Source organism: Bos taurus, chromosome 25, assembly GCF_002263795.3.
Source record: "Bos taurus isolate L1 Dominette 01449 registration number 42190680 breed Hereford chromosome 25, ARS-UCD2.0, whole genome shotgun sequence".
Taxonomy (NCBI): Eukaryota; Metazoa; Chordata; class Mammalia; order Artiodactyla; family Bovidae; genus Bos; species Bos taurus.
The window spans coordinates 9,368,969-9,387,783 of NC_037352.1; the positions used below are offsets into that span (position 1 = coordinate 9,368,969).

General features: G+C 48.5%; 1 protein-coding gene across 1 annotated transcript in view; it reads right to left on the minus strand.

The window, feature by feature from the left end:
* TEKT5 (tektin 5) overlaps positions 1-18,815 on the minus strand; it is a 49,535-nt gene that overhangs the window by 3,959 nt on the left and 26,761 nt on the right.

Below are 18,815 nucleotides of genomic sequence, written 5' to 3' on the forward strand. Positions count from 1 at the left end.
GCTTAGTCGCTCGGTCGTGCCTGACTCTTTGCCACCCCGTAGATCGCAACCCGCCAGGCTCCTCTGTCCATGCGGATTCTCCAGGCAAGAATACTAAAGGGGGTTGCCATGCCCTCCTCCAGGAGAATCTTCCCAACCCAGGGATCAAACCCAGGTCTCCTGCATCACAGGCCAACTTTACCAACTGAGCCACCAGGGAAGAACTTGCATTTAACCAACCATAAGTGCCCCCCAGAACTGAGTGTACTAAAAGTATGACACGCCACCGTGTATAAAACGTCCGTTCTCTTCCCTGTCATCTCCAGCAGCTCTAGATCTATGTATGAGCAGTTCTAATTTTCATGGTGCCCCTCACCTGAGAGAAGGTTCTTTAGAGGTGGACTGCGCTGACACCCTTCCCAGACTTGTCAGGGCCCAATGAGGAGGTAATGTCAACCCACTCCAGTATTCTTGACTGGGAAATCCCCTGGACAGAGGAGCCTCTCGGGCTATAGTCCCTGGGGTCGAAAAGGAGTTGGACACGACTCAGCAACTCGGCAACAACAAATAACGAGGTGACGTGTGCTCTGTTCTGGACAAGCCTGGAATGGTACCCTGCCACAGTGTCCCTCAACACCCTTCCTTCGATTAATCTATGGGCTTGTCTGTCTCCCTCCCTAGCATGTGAGCTCCAAGAGGTCAGGTGCTTTGCTTTATCCATTGCTGCATCCCCTCCACCCATCGCCAGGCACAGAGCTTAGTGCAGAGTGAGGGCTGTCAGATAAAATACCGCACACCCAGTTACATGTGAATTTCAGATCAACAACAAAGCATTTTTAGTACAGTAAGTCCAATTTGTTTCTAAATCCAACAAGATTAGCCTAGATACCCAATTAACACAGTTGGTGATACAGTACTGTACTATAATAGGTTTATAATACTTTTCACACAAATAATAGATAAAAAAATAAAATAAAACATTTTTACTCTTACAGTACAGTACCTTGAAACTACAGTACTACAGTACTACAGCTGCCATACAGGGGCTGGCATCAAGTGAACAGGCAAGAAGAATTACTGACTCGAGGAAGCAGAGGAGGTGGGAGATGGTAGAGCCGAAGGATCGTCAGTAATAGGAGACAGTGTGTGCATAGTCACTTAGTCGTGTCTGATTCTTTTCGACCCTTTGGACTGTAGCCCACCAAGCTTCTCTGTCCATGGGATTTTCCAGGCAAGAATACTGGAGTGGGCTGCCATTTCCTCCTCCAGGGCATCTTCCTGACCCAGGAAGGCAAGCTGCAATTTCACTCACTCCTGATGTTAATGCAATGCACGTTCACATCTTTGAAAGTTCACAACTTGAAGGTTCATATGTAGGGGATTTACTGATATGTCTCAATATTGCATAACACATACTTACACTAGAAAGTTGTTTGCTGTTGATCTGAAATTCAAGTTGAACTGGACATCCTGCATTCTTATTTGCTAAATATGGCAACTCTACTCATAGTAGGAACTCAATAAACATCCATTGAATGAACGAATGAATCACAGTGGGACCTCGAAGTCTAGATTTTTAGTTAGTTGCCCAAGGGTCCTTATGCACACTGAAGTTTTGGACCAGTGTGCCCTGAAATGTATATGGTCCTGTCACAGATTTTAATATGCAGAGAACTGTTACATGTGAGTATACCAGTGCTCCTGAATGTGGTGGGGACTGCAAGTCTAAGACCCTGTCTCACTTTTAGGGACTTTGTAACCATATTGTTTTTCTCTTTGACATGAGAAAGAGAAACAACTGATGCCGAACAACTGATGCTTTTAAACTGTGGTGTTGGAGAAGACTCCTGAGAGTCCCTTGGACTGCAAGGAGATTAAACCAGTCCATCCTAAAGGAAATCAGTCCTGAATATTCATTGGAAGGACTGATGCTGAAGCTGAAACTCCAATACTTTGGCCACCTGATGCAAAGAACTGACTCACTGGAAAAGACCCTGATGCTGGGAAAGATTGAAGGCAGGAGGAGAAGGGAATGACAGAGGATGAGATGGTTGGATGGCATCACCGACTCTTTGGACATGAATCTGAGCAAGCTCCTGGAGTTGCTGATGGACAAGGAAGCCTGGCGTGCTGCAGGCCATGGGGTCAAAAAGAGTCGTACACGACTGAGCGACTAAACTGAACTGAACTGATGAAATACTCACAAATCATAACATGACTATTTTACCTGGGTTGGGCCCATATTTTATGGGCAACAAGAAATTGCTTAAAAGAGATTTTTTTCCCCCAAAGAAGTAAAGTCCTGGCTTCCCTATTACCTTAACACGTTATCGACTGGAGACATATTAATATATCTTTTATCACCCAAATGTTATTGACTGGAGATGTATCAATACGTTTTTAGACAGTGATACAATTAACATCACTGCGTGAAGTTGTTAGAACTTAAAGTTGATCAAAGATTCATTATCCAACTTCTGTCATTATCATTCACATTTTTCTCCCTCAGGGGTTTTTGATCCAACCTTATTGAGAAACCTATATGCAGGTCAGGAAGCAACAGTTAGAACTGGACATGGAACAACAGACTGGTTCCAAATAGGAAAAGGAGTACGTCAAGGCTGTATATTGTCACCCTGATTATTTAACTTCTATGCAGAGTACATCATGAGAAACACTGGGCTGGAAGAAGCACTAGCTGGAATCAAGATTGCTGGGAGAAATATCAATAACCTCAGACATGCAGATGACACCACCCTTATGGCAGAAAGTGAAGAGGAACTAAAAAGCCTCTTGATGAAAGTGAAAGAGGAGAGTGAAAAAGTTGGCTTAAAGCTCAACATTCAGAAAACGAAGATCATGGCATCTGGTCCCATGACTTTATGGGAAATAGATGGGGAAACAGTGGAAACAGTGTCAGACTTTATTTTTGGGGGCTCCAAAATCACTGCAGATGCTGACTGCAGCCATGAAATTAAAACATGCTTACTCCTTGGAAGAAAAGTTATGACCAACCTAGATAGCATATTGAAAAGCAGAGACATTACTTTGCCAACAAAGGTCCGTCTAGTCAGGCTATGGTTTTTCCAGTGGTCATGTATGGATGTGAGAATCGGACTGTGAAGAAAGCTGAACGCCGAAGAATTCCTGCTTTTGAACTGTGATGTTGAAGAAGACTCTTGAGGGTCCCTTGGACTGCAAGGAGATGCAACCAGTCCATTCTGAAGGAGATCAGCCCTGGGATTTCTTTGGAAGGAATGATGCTAAAGCTGAAACTCCAGTACTTTGGCTACCTCATGCGAAGAGTTGACTCGTTGGAAAAGACTCTGATGCTGGGAGGGATTGGGGGCAGGAGGAGAAGGGGATGACAGAGGATGAGATGGCTGGATGGCATCACTGACTCGATGGACGTGAGTCTGAGTGAACTCCGGGAGTTGGTGATGGACAGGGAGGCCTGGCGTGCTGCGATTCATGGGGTCGCAAAGAGTCAGACATGACTGAGCGACTGAACTGAACTATGTATATTATAAATGCAAGTTTATTACCAAAAATTTTCAAAAGTAATGTATTACAAAATTTTGAGTAAAGAAGTATTTTTCATTGAATTTTATGCAGATACTTTTTCTGATTGTCTGAGCAACACATATACCAGTATCTTAGAAGATGACAGTTCTTCAGATTATAATTCTGATTCAGATGATGTGAATATTAGACCAAAAAAAAAAAGACAAAAAATCTTAGTGATGGATTCTGAAATGGAAAGTGAAAATGAAACTCATGGTGCTGGAGAAGACTTTACAGGTGTGGCTTCTCAGGTGGCACAGTGGTAACGAACCCACCTGCCAATGCAGGAGACACAAAAGACACAGATTCAGTCCTTGGGTCAATAAGATCCCCTGGAGGAGGTCATGGCAGCCCACTCCAGTACTCTTGCCTGGGAAATCCCATGGACGGAGAAGCCTGGTGGGCTATATTCCATAGGGTCGTAAAGAGTTGGACACGACTGAAGTGACTTAGCGCGGACACACACAGTGGAAACTATTGAATATAATAACCCACAGAGTGTTAGTGAAATAACAGGAATTAATTTTGGCCAGCCAAAATAAAAATCCCTAGCCACAGGCACTAGTTTCTGGAAAAACCACTCAGCATGCCCTGGTCAATAATGAATTTGCATGCGGCTTAGTCACTCAGTCGCATCCAACTCTTTGCGACCCTATGAGCAGTAGCCTGCCAGGTTCCTCTGTCCATGGATTCTCCAGGCAAGAATACTGGGATGGGTTGCCATGCCTTCCTCCAGGGGATTTTCCCCACCCAGGGATCAAACCCGAGTTTCCTGTGTCTCCTGCAATGGCAGGTGGATTCTTTACTATTGAGCCACCTGGGAAGCCCTACGTTACGGAAAAAAAAAAAAATAGCCTACAAAGAGAACACGTACTGTTTCAAGAGAACAAAAGGATGCCCTTTTCCTACTTGGGCTGAGACAGAGGCAGAGTTATCTGAGGGTGGGGTAGGAGGGGGTGCTACACTGCCTCTTTCAAATCCCACCAAGGAGGGAGACTGGCCCCTCACCTGGTCCTCAGTGGGCCACCCAGACCAGAGCAATGCCAACCAGAGGCTGGTTAAACGCTATCCCATAAGAATGTTCCGTGCCCAGCGTGGGAAAGTAAACACTCCACTGAGTGGGGAGAACAGCTCCTTAGAAGCCCAGGGGGTTTTTCTCAGAAACTTACCCTTTGGATATGCAGGTATGTAAAGCTCAGAGAGCATGCCCAACACACTGTAGAAGAAAACCGGGCCTTCCAACCCAGGTGGCTCAGTGGCAAAGAATCTACCTGCCAAGCAGGAGGAGTTTTGGCAGGCAGGTTCTTTACTACTGAGCCACCTGGAAAGCCCCATTATGCCTCATTACAGGATACTGAACACAGTTTCCTGTGCTGTACAGGAGATCCTTGTTGTTTATTTTATATATAGAAGTGTGTGGACCCTCAACTCACACCACCAAAGTGAAAGTGTTAGTAGCTCAGTGGTGTCCGACTCTTTGCAACCCCATGGACTGTAGCCCACCAGGCTCCTCTGTCCACGGAATTCTCCAGGCAAGAATACTGGAGTGGGTAGCCATTCCCTCCTCCAGGGGATCTTCCTGACCCAGAGATCAAACCTGGTCTCCTGCATTGCAGGCAGATTTTTTACTGTCTGAGCCACCAGGGAAGCCTGTATCTGCTCATCCGAAACTCCTCATTTATCCCTCCCACCCCCTTCCCCCTTTGGTAACCATAAGTTTGTCTTCTGTGTCTGTGAGTCAGTTTTGTAAATAAGTTGGTTTGTATCATAGTTTAGATTCCATGTATAAGGGCCATCATAGGGTATTTGTCTTTCTCTTTCTGATTTACTTCACTTAGTGTGATAATCTTCTCTAGATCCACCCATGTTGCTGCAAATGGCATTATTTCATTGTTTTTTATGGCTGAGTAGCATTCCATTCACCCCACTCCAGCACTCTTTCCTGGAAAATCCCATGGACGGAGGAGCCTGGTAGGCTGCAGTCCACGGGGTCGCTAAGAGTTGGGCACAACTGAGCGGCTCACTTCCCTTTCACTTTTCACTTTCATGCATTGGAGAAGGAAATGGCAACCCACTCCAGTGTTCTTGCCTAGAGAACCCCAGGGACTGTGGGGCCTGGTGGGCTGCCGTCTATGGGGTCGCACAGAGTCGGACACGACCGAAGCGACTTAGCAGCAGCAGCATTCCATTATATACCACATGTTCTCCCCATTCATCTACCCATGGGCCTTTAGGTCGTTTCCATGTCTTGGCTTTTGTGAACAGTGCCACTATGAACATTGGAGTATATGTATCTTTTTGAATTAGAGTTTTCTCCAGGAATGGGATTGTTGGATCATATGGTAACTCTATTTTTAGGTTTTTGAAAAACCTCCGTACTGTTTTTCCACAGTGGCCGCACCAATTTACATTCCCACCAACGGTGTAGAAGGGTTCCCTTTTATCTACACCCTCTCCAGCATTTATTTTCTGTAGATTTTCTTTGATGATGAAAGGGCCTATCCCTTGACTCTAGCGAACGGGCGGACATTCATTCACATGCTCATTGATTTCTTCATTCACTCACTAATTTATGGATTCACTGATTCAGTCTTTGACTTAACTATGGATGAGGCACCTATTGGGTGCTAAGCACTGTTGTAGGTAGTGGACACAGCAGTGCACAGAACAGGTAGAAAACACCATCTTCAAGGAGTTACATTCTAGTACAGCGGTCCCCAACCTTTTGGCACCAGAGAAAAGTTTCATGGAAGACAGGCTTTCCATGGACCAATGAGGCAGGGTATGGTTTCAGGAGGATTCAAGAGCATTACATCTATTGTGCACTTTATTTCTACTATTATTACATCAGTTCCACCTCAGATCATCCAGCATTAGATCCCCCAGAGGTTGGGGACCCCTGTTCTAGTGGATTATTTGCCCACTTCTTTAGGCAAGATTTATTAAGCACCTGGGCTTCCCAGATGGTGCTAGTGGTAAGGGACCTGCCTGCCAATGCAGGAGATGTGGGTTCAATCCTTGGGTCAGGAAGATCCCCTGGAGGAGGGCATGGCAACCCACTCCAGTATTCTTGCCTGGAGAATCCCAGGGACAGAGGAGTCTGGTGGGCTGCAGTGCATGGAGTTGCAAAGAGTTGGACACAACTGAAGTGACTAAGCATGCACACACATTTAGCACCCATAAGCCCTTACTACAACTGCAACCGTCTTTGTGCTGTGCTAAGTTGATTCAGTCGTGTTTGACTCTTTGCAACCCTATGGACTGTAGCCCGCCAGGCTCCTCTGTCCATGGGATTCTCCAGGCAAGAATATTGGAGTGAGTTGTCATGCCCTCCTCCAGGGGGTCTTCCTGATCCAAGGATTGAACCCATGTCTCTTACGTTTCCTACATTGGCAGCTGGGTTCTTTACCACTAGTAGCATCACCTGGGAAGTGACCATCTTTACCATCACAGAAGTTCAAGTTCCTCTCTCCCTGTTAACAACACAAACTTGAATGCCTTTAGTGTGCAGGATATTGGTGGGAGATGCCATCACTAGGAGGCATCCAGTACATTTCAGTTTTCTGGGAACTCTCATGTGAGCCCAGCAGTGAGGCAGGAAGACAGCAGCTCCCAGGGAAAACTAAAGCTTACTAATTGTTTTTCAAACCGGAGGACCACTTCCAGGGGCATGAGGCCAGTCTGTCCTGGCACAGCCTCCCAACACTTGCTCATCTCCCTTGATTGGCAAAGAGCAGCTGGGGGATCCAGAGACTTCTGCAGGCAACAGGCTCCAGTTACATGTTAACAAGCCTGCTCTGCTTTCGTTATATGTATCTTTCTACCGTGTGTGTGTGTGTGTGTGTGTGTGTGTGTGTGTCAGAATCTTTGCGACCCTATGGGCTGTAGCCCGCTAGGCTCTGTCTATGGCATTCTCCAGGCAAGAACACTGGAGTAGGTTGCCATGCCCTCTTCCAGAGGATCTTCCTGACCCAGGGATCAAAACCCACATCTCATGTCTCCTGCATTGGCAGGCGGGTTCTTTACCACTTGTGCCACCCAGGAGACCAAGCTACTCTCTACTCCTGGCAAACGCTGTTGGTTTTCCATCCATAGAATAACATAATTACATTTTACCACTTGAATGAAACATGTAAAGTGAGTAACAGCCCAGGTGGCGGGGCGGGGGTGGGGGAGGGGCAGGCAGGTAAAATCAGGAAGGGTGACGGTGAAGGAGGGTGCTGAGGGGCACTGTGAAGCCACTTGCCCCCCTCTCCTCCTCGGGGCTGGCTTTTGGCGGCATGGTGGGGCAGCTGGAACCGACTCTTGCTTTTTCCCCATGCCACCACCCCTTCCCACCCCACCCCACCCCCTAGCATTTCTTGAACAGGCCTGCCTGTGGATTTTCCAGAACAGAAGGGGTTTTCCAGAATTGGCTGTTCTAGAACCCACTGATGACTCACACCCAAGGCAAATCTGCCCAGGCGGGTCTAAACTCTGCTGAGAAAATATTTCTCCAAACCTCCTGTCCAGCCTCCATCACTCACAGCCAGGGTCCTCTTCAATGGAAGGGAGAAAAAAGATACACACACACTCCTTCTTGGGGGCAGCCCCTGATGCCTACCACAGTCCTGCCAACCTGTGCACCTCCAAAAGCCCTGGAGGCAGTGACTCAGCTTCCAGAAGTTTGAGGAATGTGACCCCCAAGGGACAGGAGGCAGAGACCACGTGGGCTGACCAGAGGCAGGGGCTGGAGACAGAACAGCCTTGGCCTTCAGGCTTAGCAGGAAGCTAAGGTGCCAAGACTGAGCTCTGGTCCCAAGACCCCAAATTCCATGATGTCCCCCAAGGAGAAGAACTTGGAGTCCAAGAGGGTAATCCACATATCCCAGCATGTCCACTCCTGGTCTATACTATATACACTGAAGGAGCCCAAGACCATTCTGGAACATACGTGTCAAGGAGGTTCAGTGAGCTGGCAGCACCCAGCTGCCTGTGACCAGAGACAGACATGTAAAAAACAGTAAATGAGCAGGTGGAGGATTTTGGCAGCCCATAGATGGATTAACCTCACATCCATAGGAACGATGCAAGGTGAGGAAACTGGGAAACAGATTGAGCTATTTGATACAATCCCTTTTGAGAAAAGTAAAGATCCATGCACAAGCAATGGCAATCCACATTTTTTATAAGAACACATTTAAACGGGTGGCAGAGGAGGAGTGGTTAGGTTGCATCACCAACTCAATGGACATGAATTTGAGCAAACTTTGGGAGATAGTGAAGAACAGAGGAGCCTGGTGTGCTGCAGTCCATGGGGCTGCAAAGAATCAAACACCACTGAGAGACTGAACAACATTTAAATCAATAGGTCAACATTCTTTAAAGAGGTCATATTCATTCATTCATTCAAATAGTCCCTGAGGGCAAGGTCATCTATGGGAGAATAGGAGTTACCTTGAAGTTTAGGGATAAAAGGGTATAAACAAGGAAATGAGGGGCTTTGTACAAACACATGTGCCAGGAGCCAAGACGTATGATAAACTTACCTCTCTTCCCCAGGATCAAAAGAGGAGAAAAAAATCCCCATAATCCTATCAGAGCTAAGGTTTCCTTTTAAAATAACTTTTCTAAGGGAGAAATTCTATTAAAGACAAAATGCTATCTAATTGTAATGGGTGTTAATTCTTGCATTTGTTTGCCCATTAGCATTATCTGGACAGTTTTTTAAACTGCAGCTGTCTGCCCCCTCCACCAGAGGTTCAGATTTCATTGGCCCGGGATGCAGTGGGTGTCAAAAGGTTTTAGGAACTCCCTACAGGTGCAGCCAGAGTCACGAAACACTGATGCAGGTGATAGAGATGTGCAAATGCTAAAGAGTCCCAAGGGGAAGGAGATGGATTGAGGACTTGGATGTGCAACTCAAGACTGTCCATCTTGGCAGGAAAACTCCAAGTGGAGTCACTGGAGTAATTTCATCCCTTGAAGATATTTTTGGAGCTGTGCATGTGGGTGACCTGAGCACCATGGGCTTGGGTTTCCAGCAAGGGGCCTGGGGGAAAGGAGGCTGCTTCATCACAGGGTTTTCAAGTTTCTGGGGGAAATTTGATGTCAGCAATTGGAAATCCTGGTGCTCAGCCCAGAGCTGTGCCCTTGTCCCGCACTGTGGTCACCTAGGCGATCCAGACCCCAGCCCAGGCAGGCAGGAAGCTCAGAGCACAGGCAGCCTTGCCGGGCAAGTCTGTACATGCTCTGCAGCTCAGAATCGCTCAGACCCAAGGCGCCTGTAATATGCATGTGGGCACGCACGCGCGCGCACACACACACAAGGAATGAGCGTCTCGAACACCTTCACCACCCTTTGCAGGGGGAAGAAGATAGAGGTGTTTGAGGCATTCAATTACCCACTCACCCACCACCTGCCCATGGAGCTGCTGCATCTCACAATCCACATCCAACCCAGCATGCTCCCACCACAGGGCCTTTGCATAGACTGTTCCCGCTGCCAGGGACGCTCCTTCCCCAGATCTCCACATGGCTCATGCCCTCATGCCCTTCTGGTTATGGCTAAAATGCCCAGAAGACCTCTCTCTGATCATTTCCTTTAAACTTACAACCCCCAAACCGGCCAGCACTCTCAATTGTTCAAATTCTGCTTTCTTTTCTCTATAGTCGTTATACCTTCTGACATACTGTGCTTTATTCATTAAAGAGCCTCTTGATGAGGGTAAAAGAGGAGAGTGAAAGAGCTGGCTTAAAAGTCAACATTCGAAACACAAAGATCATGGCATCCTGTCCCATCACTTCATGGCAAATAGATGGGGAAACAATGGAAACAGTCTTTATTTTATTAACCCAAGTTTATTTTCTTAGGCTCCAAAATCACTGTGGATGGTGACTGCAGCCATGAAATTAAAAGATGCTTGCTCCTCGGAAGAAAAGCTATGACAGACCTAGACAGCGTATTAAAAAGCAGAAATAACGCTTTGCCGACAAAGGTCCATATAGTCAAAGCTGTGGTTTTCCCAGTAGTCATGTACGTATTTAGACCATGAGTCATGTGAGAGTTGGACCATAAAGAAGGCTAAGAGCCAAAGAATTGATTCTTTTGAACTCTGGTGTTGGAGAAGACTCTTGAGAATCCCTTGGACAGCAAGGAGATCAAACCAGTCAATCCTAAAGGAAATCAACCCTGAATATTTATTGGAAGGACTGATAATGAAGCTGAAGCTCCAGTTCTTTGGCCACTTGATCCAAAGAGCCTACTCACTGGAAAAGACCCTAATGCTGGGAAAGATTGAAGGTGGGAGGAAAAGGGGGCAACAGAGGATGAGATGGTTGAATGGCATCACCGATTCAATGCACATGAGTTTGAGCAAACTCTGGGAGATAGTGAAGGACAGGGAAGCCTGGCATGCTGCAGTCCATGGGGTTGCAAAGAGTCAGGCACGACTGAGCAACTGAACAACAATTCATTAATGTTGTCCATCATCCTCTACCAAGGAGTAAGCTCCATGTGGGGAGGGATTTTTGTTTTGCTCTCTGCTGAATTCCCACTGCCTAAACCAATCAGTGCCCGGGACATAGTAATAATATCACCTAACACTTAAAATAGTGCTGACAGGGTGCCAGGCATTTTGCTAAAAGCTGTATGTATTGCCCAATTGTTCAGTCGTTCAGTGGCATCCAACTATTTGCGACCCTGTGGACTACAGCCTGCCAGGCTCCTCTGCCCATGGAATTTTCCAGATAAGAATACTGGAGTGGGTTGCACTTCCTATTCCAGGGGATCTCAGGGATAGAACCCAAGTATCCTGACTCAGGGATAGAACCCAAGTCTCCTGCATTGGTAGGCAGATTCTTTACCACTGTGCCACCTGGGAAGCCCACCGACTAATTAGTAGATGCTTAATGAACACTTCCTCCCTGGATGGACCAAGGCACACCATGAGGTGTTTGCTTAAGTAGAAAGCAGAGACATTGGCACCAGACAACCTGAATCTCTCCAAATCCCAGCCCCAGCACATCCAAGCTGGGTGACCTTAGGCAAGTGTCCTAGGCTCTCTGAGCCTTTCTAGTAAAATGGGGATCACAGCCACTCCACAGAGTGGAGGTGAGGCCATTGTGCCAGGCCTGGGAGAAGGAGCTCTTGGAAACCTTAGCAAGTATATAAAGCCCTTCACTGCTGGCACACGAAGCCAGTGACACTCCTTTGTGGTAACTTGAAAAGCCTTGGCACCAAGTCCTGCTCTTCCCAAAGCAAGCCCGTGCCTGTGTGTGCGTGTTCCTCCCACAAACACGCCCTGGGAAAAGCCATCGTGCCCCTCCTTCCATCTTCCCTTGGCCAGCTAGAGAGCTCTCACCCTCCTTCCCTGTCTGCCTTTCTCCCCAGTCCCTGAGCTGGGGAAACCTCCTGGGGCAGGGCCAAGGGCTGCCTGCTGTGGGATTGGCCCAGGGGCTCACCCCATGGGAGGAGTCTCTGCAGCCTTGGTCCAAAGCTGGAACTCAGTTGGGAAGGAGGGTCCCCAGGCCCTAAACTGAGAAAGGGGTAGTTCTAAGCCTCCCGTGTGCCAGGCACAGGGGGCAAGGAAGGCAGGTCCCTTCAGCTCACTGAGTCCCTCTGCAGTCACACAGATCTAGGTTCAAATACCAGCTCCGGCTCTTCCCCACTGTGTGCCCTTCAACCGGTCGCTTACCCTATCTGTGCCGTATATATTCGTGTATTCGATATCCACTGAGCCTCTTCACTCAGTAGCCCCATCTATGGGGCCAGACATTGTACAGGACACTTGTTCTTTTTGTTGTTGTTGTTGTTTGGTTGCTAAGTCATGTCCGACCCCTTGCCACCCCATGGACTATACACCCACAGGGCTCCTCTGTCCGTGGGATTTCCCAGGCAAGAATACTGTGAACGTGAAGTGAAAGTGAAAGTTGCTCAGTCGTGTCCGACTCTTTGAGACCAGGCCAGAAAGCTGGAGTAGGTAGTCAGTCCCCTTCTCTGGGAGATCTTCCCAACCCAGGGATTGAACCCAGGTCTCCCACATTGCAGGCGGATTCTTTACCAACTGAGCCACCAGGGAAGCCCAGAATACTGTAGTGGGTTGTCATTTCCTTCTCCAGGGGATCTTCCCAACCCAGGGACAGAACCCCCATCTTCTGCTTGGCAGGCAGATTCTTTACCATGGAGTCACCTGGGAAACCCATGCTTTTATTATCATGCTATAAAGTTCGCATAATAATAATAACAAATCACCCACCAGGTTACCGTGCAGATTAAATGAGATACTGTATATAAAATGCTTAGTCCAGTGCAGGCACGTGCCATGAGGCTGTCCCTCCTGCCCACCCTCCGCCCAGCTCCCATCCTGCAGTGTTCAGTCCCTTAGGAGGTTTTTCCTTTGGGATAATTGTTGTTGTTTAATGTCAGACAATAGGAACCTCAGAGTTTGTCTCTGCAGGTGACTTCAGTCCCCTCAGATGTCCAGTCCAGGGCTCAGCTTCCATCAACCCACTTATTAGGGTGTAAGGGGTCAAGGCAGGGGTTGCCTGTGCAGCGGAGGAGGAGTGTCCTCTTTCTCAGCTTCTAGAATGCGGCTCAGGGAGGGTCGGCTCAAGGTAGAAGGTGGGTCAGTCCCCCAAACCCCAACCCCCCAACCCCCCAGCCCTGCCTGAGGAACCAAAGAGCGTTTTGTTCACCACACCCCTCTACCTTCCCAACTCCCCACTCTCCTCCCCACCCCTTTCCCCCCTCCGCCCCCCGCCCCTGCTCCAGGCAGATTCTCAGCCACGGGGGCCTCCTTGCAGGGTGTCTTGGAGGTAAGAGTCCTGGGCAGGAAGTCAGGAGACTGGGGTCCCATCCAAGCCCTAACACAAACCAGCTGTGGAACTCATACCTCACTCAGAGCCCCGGGCTGTGGGGGCCCCAATTTCCTTATCCAGCAAATGGGGACTCAAGACCTGTCTCCCTGACTGGTTAGGGCACTGAAAGTGCTCCTGGACCAAGTTCAAGCTCTAATCCATCACCATCACCTCCGTGTGCCCAGAGCCACGTCCTCTGAGATGCAGTCTGAGAGCTGTTGTTAAGAGCTGCAGGTGTGGCTGTGTGTGTGCACATGTGTGTATGTGCAGGTATGCGTCTGTGATTTTAAGTCTTCCAGTCAACCCCCCTCAGATGGCTGGGAGTCCCAGTAGATAGCCTTCTGGAGCACCTTGAAGATGCTGTAGACAGTGGACACATTTTTCTCTAAGTAGATATTTTCGGTTGTAGACGTATAGTTTCTGTCACATATAGTTTCTGAGTTTCTGAGCTCAACTCAGCCAAGGTAGTGCACAAGTAACCCCGGACAATACGGAAATGTATGGGGGAATCTGTGTTCCAATAAAACTTTATTTACAAAAACAGTCGGGGGAGGGGCAGATTTGGCCCCAGGGCTGATAGTTTGATGGGCTTCCCAGGTGGCTCAATGGGTAAGGAATCCACCTGCCAATACAGGAGATGCAGGATGGATCCTTGGGTCAGGAAGATCCCCTGGAGAAGGGAATGGCAACCCACTCCAGTATTCTTGCCTGGAGAATCCCATGAACAAGGAGCCTGGCGGGCTACAGACCAATGGGGGTCACAAAGAGTCAGACATGACGGAGCGTGCACGCAGGCTGTAGCTCATCACAGAGGAAGTCCTGATCCCTCTAAGCCTCCCATCACGCACCAGGCTGCTGCTTCTTCGAGGTTTCCCACGTTCAGAGAGTAATTTCTCCAACAGCTTTGCTACTCAAGGGGTGGTCTGCAGACCAGCATGGCTGGACTCTGAGTGCTCGTCATACACGCAGAGTCTCGGGCCCCAGCCCAGACCTCCCAAAGTGCTGCGCCATTTTAACAAAATGCTGAGGTGATCTTGGGCCCCACCCCAGACCTCCCAAAGTGCTGCGCCATTTTAACAAAATGCTGAGGTGACCACATGCACGGTTAAAGTTTTAAAGCAGAAGGACATGGTCGGGTTTGTTGTTTGAGGCAGATCTCTCCGGCTGCCGTTAGGAGGGTGGGCAGAGGGCACAAAGCTGGGAAGAAGATGGCCAGTGAGGAACTGAGAGGCAGGAGGGCCCACACCGAGTCCAGATGGAGAGACGCAGAGGGAACAAGGTCACGAGAGGACACGAAGGGCAAAATGTGGCGCGCCGTAATGGTCTGAGTGAGCTGAGGGAGGAAGAACCAGCCCCTAAAATCAGAAGGCTGCTGTTCAAAGGCCAGCACCATACCACTGAGCACATGGGCTTGGCAAATGGCCAAACCTCTCTGGGCCTTTTTCCCCATCTGTATAATGGAGATAGTAACAATGTCTACCTCAGAGGGTGACTGTGAGGGTTAATTTAGGTACCCTTTGCTAAGCACAATGGCTGCCACCTAACAAGCACTCTGTAGACCTCAGCACTTTCTATCTAGCCACCCATCCATTCATATATCCACCTACGTACCCATCCATCCATCCACCCATCCATCCATATATCCACTTATGTGCCCATCCATCCATCCATCCATATATCCACCTATGTACCCATCCATCCATCCATCCATATATACACCTACGTATCCATCCATCCATCCATGTATCCATCCATGTCTACCTATCTTCTACCTTTTATCCTTTCTTTTAAAAAATATTTATTTGGCCGTGCCAGGTCTTATTTGTGGCACACAGCATGTGGGATCTGGTTCCCTCACTAAGGATCAAACCAGGCCCTCTGCATTGGGAGCGCAGAGTCTTAGCCGCTGGACCACCAGAGAATTCCCTCCTTTGTTCTTTTTAAAAAGTCAAACCTTAATGCCGGGAGACCGAGTCTTCTCGGTCTTGGCGCTATTGATATTTGGGGCAGGGTTATTCTGTTATTCTGTGGTGCTTCCCTGTGCACTGCAGGGTATTCAGCTGCATCCCTGGTCTCTACCCACTGGGTGCCAATAGCAGCCCCTCCCAAGTCGTAACGACCAAAAGTGTCTCCAAACATTGTCAGATGTTCCCTGGTGTAAAATCGTCCCATTGGAGGGCACTGATCTAGACATTATTGTTGTTGTTGTTGTTAGGCTGTGTTGGTGGGAGCAGGGAAGATGCTCACACTGACTTAAAGAATACACTCTGGAGCAGAACACGTAGATTCAAGTCCTGACTCTGCCATTTACTAGCTGCACTGGGTAAGGGCTTTAGGAAAATATTTGTCCTTGGTTTCCTCATCTGTAAAATGGGGCTAAAAGTAATCCCTTCTTCACAGGGTTGTTGGCAACCCACTCCAGTATTCTTGTCTGGGAAATTTCATGGACAGGAGACCCTGGTGGGCTCTAGTCCATGGGGTTGCAAAGAGCTAGACATGACTGAGCGTGCACACACACAAACACACACACCACACACACACACACACACCACACACACACGGGGTTGTAGGAGGGAAAATGAGTTAACGTTAGAAAAGCACTTAGAACTCTAGCTGCACGGAGTGAGGTTAATATGCCTCTTGTGATGGAGAGTTTTTTCTTTCACCTTCTACTTGCAATAGGATGACAAACTAGATGGTGATCATCCACATTCAGACCTTGTGACGGCAAGCCCCAGTCCCAGGCTTGGGGAAACGATTAAGTCCTGGCTGGAAATGGTCTTTGGCCCCAAATGGCAAGGTACGTCCTTGCTAGGCGTGCCTAGGACGAAACCAACCTCAGCTCAGTGGAAAAGTGCTCTGATGTTCCCGGCTGGAACAGAAATCCACCCAAGGGCTTTGAAAGGGGGGATGCTTTTGGCAGTGGTGTTGGTCATTTCAAAACATCTGCCTGCATCTTGTGACAGCAGACAAAGCCTCCAGGGCCGGGAAATTATTTTTGATGTGAAGGGAAAAAAGGGGGATTTAGCAGTTCCAGCCAGCTTTGGGCTTCTGCATGCTTTGTGCAACCTTGCAAATTTATTGTTTTCCAAATTGCGTGCAGCCAAGGGGTTTCCAAGGAGATGCCTGACTCAGTGCAGTTTCCCCAGCTTCGGAAGGCAGAAAGCAGCTTGGAATCCTTTTTCTGGTCAAATGGTGGAAGATTTTCAACGGCAGCTGAGCCCAGGGGCAAGAGCTAGTGGAGGAGGGCTCCAGAGGGACTTGGCCAGAAATGCAAGTCATGAAAGAGCCAGAGCAGCGAGTCTCAAACTCGGCCCACTTGATGTCTGGGGCCCCGGCTTCGTTGTCGGGAGGGTGGACTGCTTTGTGCATCGACATGTTTAGCAGCATCCCTGGATTCCACCCACTGTTTGTGTCTGTCAGGAGCACGCTGCCCCCTTCCCCCTCCACACGGCAAGTTGTAACAACCAAAATATCTCCAGACGTTGGCAAATGCCGCTGGGGAGTAAATTCAGCCAGGGTGAGAATTACTACTCCGAGGAGAGATGTTGAGTCAACCCGAGTCACAGTTGTTTCTGTCCAGAGGCTGCCTTCAGACAATGCCAGGCCAGTACACATCCCAGCTGCTCAGAGGTCATCTGGGTTCAGGTGTCCTGAAAGTCCTGGAGGGGTGGAGGCTCCCTGCTACAGAGGACACTTGTACGACTCTGAAAATTCACAGGCATCCAGTATCTCAGGCCCTCAGGCATCTTCTTAACACTTATCACAATTTTCATTAATGAGGTTTTCGCTTATTTAAAAAAGTATTTATCTATTTATTTGGCCTCACTGTGTCTTAGTTGCAGTACTCAAATTCTTAGTTTTGGCATGTGGGATCTAGTTCCCGGAGTGAACCCAGGCCCCCTGCATTGGGAACCCTGAGTCTTAGCCACTGGACCACCATGAAAGTTCCTACTTTAAAAAAAAAATGGTCTGTCCCACTGGAACATAGGGCTTCGCTGGGGGGACAGTGGTAAAGAATCCACTTGCCAATGCAGGAAATGCAGGAGACACAGGTTCAATCCCTAGGTCTGGAAGATTCCCCTGGAGAAGGAAATGACAACTTATGCCAGTATTCTTGCCTGGGAAATTCCATGGATGGAGGAGCCCAGCAGGCTACAATTTCTGGGGTAGCAAAAGAGTTGGACATGACTTAGTGGCTAAACAACAAACTAGAACATAAGCCCATAGGCAGGGCCCCTTGGACCCCATGCTCCTAACTCAGAGTCTAGCACACCGGGTGTGCTTTTAGTAAATACTGGGTCAGCCAAAGAGTTTATCCGGGATTTTCTGCAAGATGCTAATGAACTTTTTGGCTAAACCAATACCTCTCAGGGAGAGAGGATTGGATTAGCAAACACTTATTGCACATTTGCACCTGGCAGGCACACTTGGGAGCACTGGTGAAAACTTGGATGTCTGGACCCGAGTTTCTGAGTCAGGATGTCCAGGATGGGACCCAAGGATGTGCACTTCCTTCTAACAAGTTCCCAGATGATACTGATGCAGTTGGTTCAGGATCACACCTTGAGAACCACTGGTCTGAATGCTGATCCTGTCATTCTCAACCTTGGCTGGGGAGTTTAAAAGGCTGGATACCCAGGCTACATCCCAACCAATCAAGTCACAATCCCTAGAGATGCAGGTAATTCCAACGTGTGAGTGTTGAGAATTGCTCAGCTGTATCTTTTCCTGGGCAAACTCGCGGAGACAGTGAGGGACAGGGAAGCCTGGTGTGCTGCAGTCCATGGGGTCGCAAAGAGCTGGACACGACTTAGCAACTGAACAACAACAATCTTTTGTTTTCATTCTCGCAGGATTATTCCTCTCTCAGAGATTAGGAAACTGAGACTCAGAGGAGTTAGTTAGTTTACCAGATGCAACTCTGGTCTTTGGATCCCAGAGGCCATATCCTTTCAGTTTGCTTGTCCCTCTCTGTCAGCACAGGTTATAAATCAGACCACAGGGTGGTTTGTTTGTTTTATCATTTTCACAGTTAATAGTCACTGAGCACTTATGAAGTGACCAGCGTGGATGCTCTTATTCCCAGAGCAAACATTTGCCAACCATTATTCCTCCCATTTGACTGAGACACGGAGAGGTAGGGCAACCTGACCTTGGCCACGTAGTTAGGAAGTGCTGGAGCCAGAAGTGAACCCAACCATCTTCACGGCACTGTGTGGGCTCACGTGTGGGAGAAGCATGGGGAGATGGAAGGGGAGACTGGACCAGGAGGCAAGCCCGTGTGAAAGCCAGGAGTGGAGGTGAGGCTGGGCAGTGGGTCTCAAGAAGGCAAGGAGCTGAGGACCCAAAGAGGGAGCTGTCACAACTTGGAAGAAACTCAGAGACTGTTGGCACACACCCATACCCAGAAGGCGCCCAGGCAGCCCTCTGCC